Source organism: Pseudophryne corroboree, chromosome 3 (genome assembly GCF_028390025.1).
Source record: "Pseudophryne corroboree isolate aPseCor3 chromosome 3, aPseCor3.hap2, whole genome shotgun sequence".
Taxonomy (NCBI): Eukaryota; Metazoa; Chordata; class Amphibia; order Anura; family Myobatrachidae; genus Pseudophryne; species Pseudophryne corroboree.
This window is the reverse complement of record NC_086446.1, coordinates 664,005,570-664,018,060: the sequence shown is the minus strand read 5'-3', so window position 1 is coordinate 664,018,060 and position 12,491 is coordinate 664,005,570. Positions and strand designations below refer to the sequence as shown.

Sequence of the window (12,491 nt, the reverse complement as noted above, 5' to 3'; positions counted from 1 at the left end):
AGGAAGTGAAGGAAACGGCCCAGCTGGAATTCCTCCATAGGAGCATTCCTCGCCTCACACCAAGAAACATATTTTCGCCATATACGGTGATAAAGTTTAGCTGTCACGTCCTTCCTAGCCTTTATCAGCGTAGGAATGACCTCATAGGAATGCCCTTCTCTGCTAGGATCCGGCGTTCAACCACCATGCCATCAAACGCAGCCGCAGTAAGTCTTGGAACAGACAGGGCCCCTGTTGCAACAGGTCCTGTCTTAGAGGAAGAGGCCACGGTTCATCTGTGAGCATTTCTTGCAGATCTGGATACCAAGTCCTTCGTGGCCAATCTGGAACAATGAGGATTGTTCTCACTCCTCTTTTTCTTATTATCCTCAGCACCTTGGGTATGAGAGGAAGAGGAGGAAATACATAGACCGACCGGAACACCCATGGTGTCACGAGGGCGTCCACAGCTACTGCCTGAGGGTCTCTTGACCTGGCGCAATACCTCTGTAGCTTTTTGTTGAGGCGGGATGCCATCATGTCCACCTGTGGAAGTTCCCACCGACTTGTAATCTGTGCAAAGACTTCCTGATGAAGTCCCCACTCTCCCGGGTGGAGGTCATGTCTGCTGAGGAAGTCTGCTTCCCAGTTGTCCACTCCCGGGATGAACACTGCTGGCAGTGCACTTACGTGATTCTCCGCTCAGCGAAGAATTCTGGTGGCTTCCGCCATCGCCACTCTGCTCCTTGTGCCGCCTTGTCGGTTTACATGATCCACTGCGGTGATGTTGTCTGACTGAATCAGAACCGGTTGGTCGTGAAGCAAGTTCTCCACTTGACGCAGGGCGTTGTATATGTCCCTTAGTTCCAGGATGTTGATGTGAAGGCAAGTCTCTTGACTTGACCACAGACCTTGGAAATTTATTCTCTGTGTGACTGCTCCCCAACCTCGGAGGCTTGTGTCCGTGGTCACCAGGACCCAGTCCTGAATGCCGAATCTGCGGCCCTCGAGAAGGTGAGCACTCTGCAGCCACCACAGGAGTGACACCCTGGCCCTGGGGGATAGGGTGATTAACCGATGCATCTGAAGATGTGATCCGGATCACTTGTCCAGTAAGTCCCATTGAAAGGTCCTCGCATGGAACCTGCCGAAGCGAAGGGCCTCGTATGATGCCACCATCTTTCCCAGGACTCGAGTGCAGTGATGCACTGACACCTGTTTTGGTTTTAATAGGTTCCTGATCAGGGTCCTGAGTTCCTGAGCTTTCTCTATCGGGAGATAAACCCTTTTCTGGTCTGTGTCCAGAATCATGCCCAGGAAAGGCAGACGAGTCGTAGGATCCAACTGCGACTTTGGAATATTTAGAATCCAGCCGTGTTGCTGTAACACTTCCAGAGAAAGTGATACGCTGTTCAGCAACTGCTCTCATGATCTCGCTTTTATGAGGAGATCGTCCAAGTACGGGATAATTGTGACCCCTTGCTTCCGCAGGAGTACCATCATTTCCGCCATTACCTTGGTAAATATTCTCCGTGCCGTGGAGAGACCAAACGGCAACGTCTGAAATTGGTAATGACAATCCTGTACCACAAATCTGAGGTACGCCTGATGAGGTGGATAAATGGGGACATGAAGGTATGCATCCTTTATGTCCAGGACTACAAACATGGTCGAATAATAACCCCTTCCCTGTTGAAGGAGGGGATAGTTGAAGATACAATTTGTGAATTGCAGTTAACACTATTTCCCTCTCGTGGGGGGAAGCTGGTAGGGACGATTTGAGGTATCGGTGAGGGGGCATCTCTTCGAATTCCAGCTTGTATCCCTGAGACACAATTTCTATTGCCCAGGGATCCACCTGGGAGTGAACCCACTTGTGGCTGAAATTTCGAAGACGTGCCCCCACCGGGCCTAGCTCCGCCTGTGGAACCCCAGCGTCATGCGGTGGATTTTGTAGAGGCCGGGGAGGACTTCTGTTCCTGGGAACTAGCTGTGTTGTGCAGCCTCTTTCCTCTGCCCCTGCCTCTGGCAAGAAAGGACGCACCTCAGACTTTCTTGTTTCTATGTGATCGAAAGGACTGCATTTGATAAAACGGTGCTCTCTTAGGCTGTGAGGGAATATAAGGCAAAAAAATTGACTTTCCAGCTGTAGCTGTGACCAGGTTCGAGAGACCCTCCCCAAACAATTCCTCACCCTTGTAAGGTAAAACCTCCATATGCCTTTTTGAGTCGGCATCACCTGTCCATTGCCGAGTCCACAGGACCCTTCTGGCAGAAATCGACATAGCATTTATTCTATAACCCAGTAGACTAATGTCTCTTTGAGCATCTCTCATATATAGGACAGCGTCTTTAATATGTCCCAGGGTCAACAATATAGTATCCTTGTCTAAGGTATTACTTTCCTCAGATAAGGTATCCGTCCATGCTGCTACAGCACTACACACCCAGGCCGACGCGATCGCCGGCCTCAGTAAGGTACCTGAATGTGTATAAATGGACTTCAGGGTAACCTCCTGTTTGCGATCCGCAGCATCTTTGAGGGTAGCCGTATCCTGTGATGGCAGGGCTACCTACTTGGATAAGCGTGTTAAAGCTTTGTCCACCCTAGGGGAGGATTCCCAGCGTAACCTGTCCGTTGGCGGGAAAGGATACGCCATAAGAATCCTTTTGGAAATCTGCAGTTTTTTTATCTGGCGATTCCCAAGCCTTTTCACATATCTCCTTCAGCTCGTCTGAGGGGGGAAAGGTTACCTCCGGCTTCTTTCCCCCATACATATGCACCCTCTTGTCAGGGACTGGGGTATCCTCTGTGATGTGCAACACATCCTTAATTGCTATAATCATATAACGGATGGATTTAGCCAATTTTGGCTGTAACTTTGCATCATCGTAATCGACACTGGAGGCAGAATCCATGTCGGTATCTGTGTCAACAATATGGGATAGTGGGCCCTTCTGAGACCATGACGGCCTCTGCTACATAGGATCAGGCACGGGTTGAGACCCTGACTGTCCCAAGGCTGATGGAGCTGGCCTCATCAGCTCCGTCTGGACGGCTCTCACAGACTCTGATAATGATGCATTTATTCGTATCATTACACAAGTAGCTTTTACCACAATCTGCCTATACCCTGTATATAATTAATTAATTATACCATCAATTAAAGCAATTAACCTTCATTGTGTTACTTTTAAGTTACAACTACAGGATATTTAGGAGGAACACAGGAAAAGAGTACTTAATAGGTTTACATCTATATAGGTAAGGCTTATAATAATTAACAAAAGGAGAGTTTATAGAAGGGATCAATTAACCAGTTCATAGGAAGTGATGTAATCCCAGGGGAGAATATAAACCCAGACCAAGCTCTAATGGCTCATTCACAGTGAGGACAGCACAGAGGACACAAGCTCCAGGATTGCAGCTAATAGTAAGTCAATCTCAGCAGTCAATCTCAGCACTTATGCACACTGGAAGAAATGTTATAAAGGATTTCACTCTTTAAAAATATAATTAGGTAGTTATCACACTGCTTATGCATTTAGTGTTTATAATTGTTCACTAAATTTATAGAATAAGATAAAAATTAATTTTAGTAAGAACTTTAAATAAGGTTAAATTTTTTACGGATAAGTAAATAGGCTGACTATTTTAGTCTGAATTGAGTGTTATATTAATATTAAAATTTATTTCACTAATGGGTTTATACTGTCACCTTTAGAAAGATAGGAGCTGTGTATAACAGTTCTGGAAATTAGCCAATAGGAAGCTGAAATTATTCTACATTGGTCCCTACGGATTTAAAAGTGGGATAGTAAGTATTGGACCAACATTGAGCAAAAACTAATATAATACTGATCCAATATTGTTTTGGGGCTAATACATACTAATCCTGTGTCCACAGAACTATATAGGAATGTCTCCCTCTATTTTCACATAAGACATCGCTCTTACATATAAAAAGTAAGTCTTATTGGATATGGATGTTACAATTAATCATTGTTAACAAATAAACATTGTTAAGAAACAAACTTCTTTTGTTAGAAATTAATACTGTTTCATGTATGCAACATTTTACGTGAGACAATTGTTTTTGAATCTATAAATTAATTTTGATCCTATGAGGTTATTCTGAAGTTCTATATTAGTCAATATTATAATGTATTGTTTACCCTGCACCAGTACCCATAATTAGGCCATTTTATGGAAGTATAAGACAAATTGTATTGTCCATCTACCTAAATGGTGATATATGTGATTAACTGATAATTTCTATTGTATATATTTTTTACTGAATTTTTACTGTATTTTTTACTATGTTTCTTATTGAATTTTGTTAAAGACACCCCTGAGGAAGTCTGTTAGACGAAACGCGTTGGGTGAATTAACGTTTGTGGGTTGGACGGGCTGTCATAGGAGCTCCTCCCCAGCTGGGGTAGACAGCAGTGCCATTGAGATCTTATCCCACAAATGTTACATTTAATGTAAGAGTCATTCATTTAAAATAAGAGGATTTTATCAATAATAAATTTCATGGAAGTTTTAACTAACGAGTGATGTTATTATCTGGGTGAATCTGGTGTGAGGGTATTTTTGCAGAAATATCCATCTTCTTGTGATCAAAGCTAAAAGTTGAAGGACTGTCCTAGAGGGAAAGAACAGCTAAAGAGATATAACTACATGATAAGAGCGCTCTCCATACAACCATTTACAGTGTTCAACCATACAACCATTTACAGTGTTCAACCACCTGGTTCTCGATTGGCAGGAGGACCTATTTGGAGATTAGCAGCCAATCCTCCACAAGGACTATTAGATCTAAGGCAGATTAATAGCGTAATTTGGTTATATATTTGTTTGATATATATATATATATATATATATATATATATATATATATATCAATGTATCAGAGAGCACATTAAGTTTTAAACCATTTATTACACAATAAAAAACAAAGAACGTTTCTTTGATCAATTAATCATACAATTGCATAAAAACACCAAAGAGCTATTTTGAAACACTGCAGTGTAAATTATAATTCTGTAACTACAGATGAATTGGCCTTTCATAAGCACTTAGCAGTCCTTACTTTCCATCTGTAGACAGCTGCTGCTTAGTGGATAAAATAGGATTTTGGTATTCACCGTTAAATCCTTTTCTCCTAGTCTGTAGAGGATGCTGGGGACTCCAAAAGGACCATGGGGGTATAGACTGGATCCGCAGGAGCTTGGGAACACTAAAAAGACTTAAGACTGGGTGTGAACTGGCTCCTCCCTCTATGCCCCTCCTCCAGACCTCAGTTATAGGAACTGTGCCCAGGAGAGACGGACATTTCAAGGAAAGATTTTTGTCTTAACTAAGGGTTACCAAATTACCAGCCCACACCATAAACATACCGTACAACCGGAATAACGCCAAACCAGATAACAGTATGCATAAAACTCCAGCAGCCAGCTGCAACAAACCAATACACAAGTCATGTATAAACTAACTTAACCAGTAAAAAAATATATAATGCAAGTAATAGTCCGCACTGGGACGGGCGCCCAGCATCCTCTACGGACTAGGAGAAAAGGATTTAATGGTGAGTACCAAAATCCTATTTTCTCTTACATCCTAGAGGATGCTGGGGACTTCAAAAGGGCCATGGGGATTATACCAAAGCTCCAGAACGGGCGGGAGAGTGCGGACGACTCTGCAGCCCTGACTGAGCAAACGCCAGGACCTCATCGGCCAGGGTATCGAATTTAGCAAAAGTGTTCGAACCCGACCAAGTAGCCTCTCGGCAAAGCTGTAGTGCCGAAACACCTCGGGCAGCCGCCAAAGATGAGCCCACCTTTCTGGTAGAAAGGACTTTAACCGACTTCTGCACCGGCAACCCCACCGAAAAATGAGCTTGCTGGATCGTACTACAAATCCAGCGTGCAATAGTCTGTTTTGACGCGGGATGACCAACCTTGTTGGCCGCATACAAAACAAACAACGCTTCAGTTTTCCTAGTAACAGCTGTCCTAGAAACGTAAACTTTTAACGCTCTTACAACATCCAGATATTTTGGAATCGCCACTTCTTCCATAGCTACCGGAACCACAATAGGTTGGTTAATGTGAAATGACGAAACAACCTTCGGTAGAAATTGTTGACGAGTCCTCAATTCTGCCCTATCCACATGAAAAATCAAGTACAGACTCTTATGAGATAAATTCCGATACTCGCCTGGCAGATGCCAGCACCAAAAGCATAACTACCTCCCAAGTGAGAAATTTTAATTCAACCGTCCGCAAAGGTTCAAACCAGGAAGACATGAGGAACCGTAAGACGACATCAAGGTCCCATGGCGCTACAGGCGGTACAAACGGTGGATTGATATGCATTACACCCTTTACAAAAGTCTGAACCTCTGGGAGGGCAGCTTACTCTTTTTGAAAGAAAATAGACAAAGCCGAAATTTGCACTTTGATGGAACCCAATTTCAGGCCTGCATCTACACCCGCCTGTAAAAAGTGGAGAAAACGACCCAAGTGAAAATCCTCCGCAGGAGCCTTTTTAACCTCACACCAGGAAACCTATTTCCTCCAGATACGGTGATAGTGATTCGCCGTATCCTCTTTCCTAGCCTTAATGAGAGTTGGAATGACCTCCCTGGGTATACCCTTACGAGCTAAGATTTGGTGCTCAACCTCCATGCCGTCAAACGCAGCCGCGGCAAGTCCGGAAACACGCATGGACCCTGTAACAACAGATCCTCTCTTAGAGGAAGTGGCCAAGGATCTTCCACCAGTAAGTCCTGAAGATCCGGGTACCAGGCCCTTCTTGGCCAGTCTGGGACGATGAGAATCGCCTGAACCCTTGCTGGACGAATGATCCCCAGCACCTTTGGAATGAGAGGAACAGTAGGGAACACATACACCGACTGGAAGACCCACGGAGACACCAGGGCGTCCACCGCTGTGGCTTGTGGGTACCTTGACCTGGAACAATACCTCGGGAGCTTCTTGTTGAGCCGAGACGCCATCATGTCTATCAACGGAATTCCCCAGCGTCTTGTCACTTCTGCAAATACCTCTTGGTGCAGAGTCCACTCTCCCGGATGGAGGTCGTGTCTGCTGAGGAAATCCGCTTCCCAGTTGTCCACCCTCGGTAGGAAAACTGCTGACAGTGCGCTGACGTGTTGTTCCGCCCAGCGAAGTATCTTTGTGGTCTCCGTCATTTCTGCTCTGCTCCTCGTTCCGCCTTGCCGGTTTATATGGGCCACCGCTGTGATGTTGTCTGACTGTACAAGGACCGGTCGACCCTGAAGAAGACTTCTTGCTTGGAGCAGGCCGTTGTAAATGGCGCTTAACTCTAGAACATCTATGTGGAGACAGGCTTCCTGGAGCAACCATTTTCCCTGGAAATTTCTTCCTTGGGTGACTGTGCCCCAGCCCCGGAGACTTGCATCTGTTGTCAGAAGTACCCAATCCTGGATACCGAATCTGCGTCCCCCCAGGAGGTGATGAGCTTGTAGCCACCACAGGAGAGAAATTCTGGCTCTGGGAGATAGACTTATCTACCGGTGAATGTGTAGGTGAGACCCGGACCATTTGCTCAGCAAGTCCCACTGAAACACGCGGGCGTGAAATCTGCCATATGGAATGGCTTCGTATGCCGCAACCATCTTCCCCAGAACCCGAGTACAATGATGGATCGACACACTCGTCGGCTTCAGAAGTTCTCTGACCATCGTCTGCAATTCCAGAGCCTTTTCTTTTGGAAGCAATACCTTCTGTAACTCCGTGTCCAGAATCATGCCCAGAAAAGGAAGCCGAGTGGTCGGAATCAACTGGGATTTCGGCAAATTGAGGACCCATCCGTGTTGTCGCAGAACCGATAGAGACAACTCTACACTTGTCAGCAATCGTTCCTTGGACCTCACCTTTATCAGGAGATCGTCCAAGTACGGGATAATTGGAACCCCTTGTTTGTGAAGAAGAACCATCATTTCCGCCATGACCTTGGTGAAAATCCTTGGAGCCGTGGAAAGCCCAAACGGCAACGTCTGAAATTGGTAATGAGAATCCTGTATAGCAAACCTGAGGAAAGCCTGATGCGGAGGATAAATCAGCACATGTAAGTAGGCATCCTTTATGTCGACTGACGCCATAAAATCCTCCCCCTCCCGGCTGGCAATCACCGCTCGAAGGGATTCCATCTTGAACCTGAAGACTTTCAAGTATGGATTGAGGGATTTTAGATTTAGAATTGGTCTGACCGAACCGTCTGGTTTCGGTACCACAAAGAGGATCGAGTAGAACCCCTCCCCCCGCTGGGACGGAGGGACGTGAACAATGACCCTCTGTAGACACAATTTTTGAATGGCCGCCCGGACCACCTCCCTGTCCGGAAGAACCACTGGTAATGCCGAAATGAAGAACCGGTGAGGGGGCATCTCCCGAAACTCCAGTTTGTATCCTTGAGACACTATTTCTAACACCCAAGGATCCAGGTCTGATTGAATCCAGACCTGGTTGAATACCTGAAGACGGCCCTCCACCGGTCCGGACTCCCCCAGGGAAGCCCCAGCGTCATGCGGTGGACTTGGTAGCTGCCGGGAAGGACTTCTGGTCCTGTGCACCTGAGGTTGCAGGAATTTTTCTTCCCCGTCCTCTACCCTTTGAGGCGAGGAAAGACGAACCCTTTCCACGCCTGTATTTATTGTGACGAAAGGACTGCATTTGCTGATGTGGTGCCTTCTTCTGTTGTGTGGGAACATAAGGTAGAAAAGAGGACTTACCCGCAGTCGCGGTCGAAACTAGGTCCGCCAGTCCGTCCCCAAACAAGACCGTACCTTTAAAGGGTAGAGCTTCCATAGACCTCTTGGAGTCGGCATCAGCATTCCATTGATGGATCCACAAGGCCCGTCTGGCAGATATCGACATGGCATTGGTCCTTGATCCCAAGAGACAGACGTCCCTTGCCGCGTCCTTCAGGTAATCTGCAGCGTCCTTAATATAACCAAGAGTTAGAAGGACATTAGCTTTATCAAGTGTATCCATGTCACTAGCTAAATTCTCCGCCCATTTAGCAATAGCACTACTCACACATACCGACGCCACAGCAGGTCTGAGCAATGCAACCGTATTAGCGAAAATGGACTTCAGACACGTCTCCAACTTGCGATCCGCCGGATCCTTGAGAGCTGCCGTGTCAGGAGACGGAAGCGCCACCTTCTTAGACAAACGGGATAGAGCTTTATCAACGGTTGGAGATGTCTCCCATTTTTCTCTGTCATCAGAGGGAAAAGGATACGCCATAAGAATCCTCTTGGGAATCTGCCTTTTCTTATACAGCGATTACCAAGCCTTTTCACAAAGAGTATTCATTTCATGAGAGGGGGTTTCTCCCCCTTGAATAAGCAAATCCTTGTTTCCTGCACCGCAGGTTCATCAGAAATCTGCAACACATACTTTATAGCCACAATCATGTACTGAATACTCTTAACCAAACGTGGATGTAACGCCGCCTCAGTGAAATCGACCTCGGAATCAGAGTCCGTGTTGGTATCCGTATCTCCCACCTGAGTAAAAGGACTCTTATGGGACCCCAGATGGGGTCTGTACCTGAGATAAAGCCTCCTCCATAGATTTCTTCCACACCTGGGTCTGTGACTCAGACTTATCTAACCTCTTAGATAAAGAAGCTACATTGGAATTTATTGTAGTAAGGAGTGCTAGTAAATCAGGAGTCGGCTGCGTCGACAGTGCTAGCTCTAGCCCCGCATCCCCACCTCCTATAACCTCCTCTGGTGAATAACATTCAGTTCCGACATGTTGACACGCAGTGCCGACACCCACAACACCCAGGACCGTCCCAGCAAGGTGACAGTCCCACAATTCAGCCCAGAAGAGGAGACAGAGGGAGTATGCCAGCTCACACCCCAGCGCCTGTATTGGGACACAGAAGGTTAAGTGTACCCAGCGCTGCCTTATAATTCACAACTGGTATCCCACAGCGGCTCCCCACTGGAGATGCCCCCTATACTCGCAGAAAACGTGGAGGTCCCGGCAGCGTCTCTCCCTCGGTGCTGTGTAGGGAGAAAATGGTGCGCAAGTGAGTCGCGGACCGAAGCTCCGACCCCTTCCCGGCGGCTTTGGCCCACCAAATTTAAACATACAAAAAATGCCCGGCGGGGGTCTGTAATAAAGTGCCTCAGCACCTACGATCTTTTGCCGGCTCAGTAACCTCAGTAACATGCCCCCCAGGGCGCCCCCCCCAGCGCCCTGCACCCAGTGACAAGCGTTGGTGATGTGTGTGGGAGCATGGATTACCTTCCATCACTGAAGTCTTCTGCCGTCCTGAAGTCTTCTGTTCTTCTCATACTCACCCGACTTCTGACTTCTGGCTTCTGTGAGGGGGTGACGGCGTGGCTCCGGGAACAAGCAGCTAGGCGCACCAAGTGATCAAACCCTCTGGAGCTAATGGTGTCCAGTAGCCGAGAAGCAGAGCCTTGAAACTCACAGAAGTAGGTCTGCTTCTCTCCCCTCACTCCCACGCTGCAGGGAGCCTGTAGGCAGCAGGGCTCCCTGAAAATAAAAAACCTAACAAAAAGTATTTTCCTAGAGAAACTCAGGAGAGCTCCCCTATTGTGCATCCAGTCACTCCTGCGCACAAAGTCTAACTGAGGTCTGGAGGAGGGGCATAGAGGGAGGAGCCAGTTCACACCCAGTCTTAAGTCTTTTTAGTGTGCCCAAGCTCCTGCGGATCCCGTGTATACGCCCATGGTCCTTTTGGAGTCCCCAGCATCCTCTAGGATGTAAGAGAAATATATTTTGAACTCCTTTTGTTTCCACTAGTGTGGCTAAATTAGGTGTTATCCAGTGATGACATATCTGGATATTTTTCCATACAAGGATCTTTTGTATAAGTGTCACTTGAATAGATGGACTATTATCTTGTATCTAAAGAACTGTTATTGTTTCTAGATCCGTTTTTTAATGGGGCAGCTAAATCCAGCAATCACTGGGACTGGAGCTCACAATCCCAGGATTAAATCCCGGTTGTTTATTGGCCTCCCCTACTATCCGTGGATAATGCTATGAAGACACAGCATTCACATAAATTCTAAAAGTAGTCATTTGTTTCCTTATGTGGTTACTCTCCACACAACATAAGCAATAAATACTGTACCGTGAACTGACTGTAAAAATAAAAAAGTGTAGACATCATGTCAACTCACCGCAACAGGGAGCAAATAATACTAAGTACCAAAGAATTACATGCTTAAATGGAGTGCATGTCACAAGTAACACATTTTTATTTATAACTAAGCTGTTATATATCACAACATACCATAAAACGGTGTAGTCCAAGTAGGATCTGCAACAAATATATAATAAATTAGTCAGTCTCCGTATTTGCCCAAGGTTTCTAGCCTGGATCGGTATGAAATACCTCCAATCAAAATCCCGACACGGTCAAAATCCTGACATGGACAAAATACCGACATTTAAAATACTGACATGTAAAATGCCCGACAGGTCAAAATACCGACATGCGGTTTTCATTGTTTTTTGTGTGTATGTCGACATAGGTCAACATGGACACCATATAAGTGTACCGCGCTCGCCATGCTTTGGGCACAGTGCCTTGCTGCGCTTGGCACACTATTATATTCCCCTCCAGGTCCACTGGGATGGTTAAGTATGAACATGTCGGTTTCAATGAAAAAATCATGAAAAACTCATGTTGGCATTTTGACCTGTCGGCATTTTACATGTCGGTATTTTGACCTTGTCAGTTTTTTAAATGTCGGTATTTTGTCCATGTCGGGATTTTGACCATCGGTCAATTGCTGTCGGGATTTCTACAGTCGGGATTTTGATTGGAGGTAAATTGACTGCGACCCTCATTCCGAGTTTTCGCTCGCTAGCTGCTTTTAGCAGCAGTGCACACGCTAGGCCGCCGCCCTCTGGGAGTGTATCTTAGTTTAGCAGAATAGCGAACGAAAGATTAGCAAATCTGCTACTAAACAATTCTTAGCAGTTTCTGAGTACCTCCAGACCTACTCCTAGATTGCGATCAGCTCAGTCCGTTTAGTTCCTGGTTTGATGTCACAAACACGCCCTGCGTTCGGCCAGCCACTCCCCCATTTCTTCAGACACTCCCGCGTTTTTCCCTGACACGCCTGCGTTTTTTTGCAAAAGCCGGGAAAACACTGAGTTGCCGCCCAGAAATGCCCCTTTCCTGTCAATCATTTACCGAACAGCAGTGCGACTGAAAAGCGCCGCAGAAACCACAGCAAAACTGCTAAATTTTGTGTTAAATAACTAAGCGCATGCGCCCTGTGTGCCTTGCGCATGCGCAATTTGCAACTAATCGCAGCAGCAGATTTGTTCTGTTAGTTTAATTGCAGCTCTATACTGTCAGCTTAATTGCTGTAGAAGCACACCTGCTGGGGAATGTTACTTGACTCTACCCTGTTTCTTGTGAAAGTCAGCTAGGTACACACTATACAATTATCTGGCAG

General features: G+C 46.2%; 2 long non-coding RNA genes across 2 annotated transcripts in view; one reads left to right on the top strand and one right to left on the bottom strand.

The window, feature by feature from the left end:
* LOC135056549 (uncharacterized) overlaps positions 1-12,491 on the bottom strand; it is a 33,326-nt gene that overhangs the window by 17,728 nt on the left and 3,107 nt on the right. The window contains exon 3 of the long non-coding RNA XR_010244008.1: positions 11,315-11,341. This is a non-coding gene — a long non-coding RNA (uncharacterized LOC135056549). The remainder of the gene's footprint in view (positions 1-11,314; positions 11,342-12,491) is intronic.
* Positions 3,173-12,491, top strand: part of LOC135056548 (uncharacterized) — a 41,787-nt gene continuing 32,468 nt past the window's right edge. Inside the window, exons 1-3 of the long non-coding RNA XR_010244007.1 lie at positions 3,173-3,413; positions 3,705-3,797; positions 3,888-3,946. This is a non-coding gene — a long non-coding RNA (uncharacterized LOC135056548). The remainder of the gene's footprint in view (positions 3,414-3,704; positions 3,798-3,887; positions 3,947-12,491) is intronic.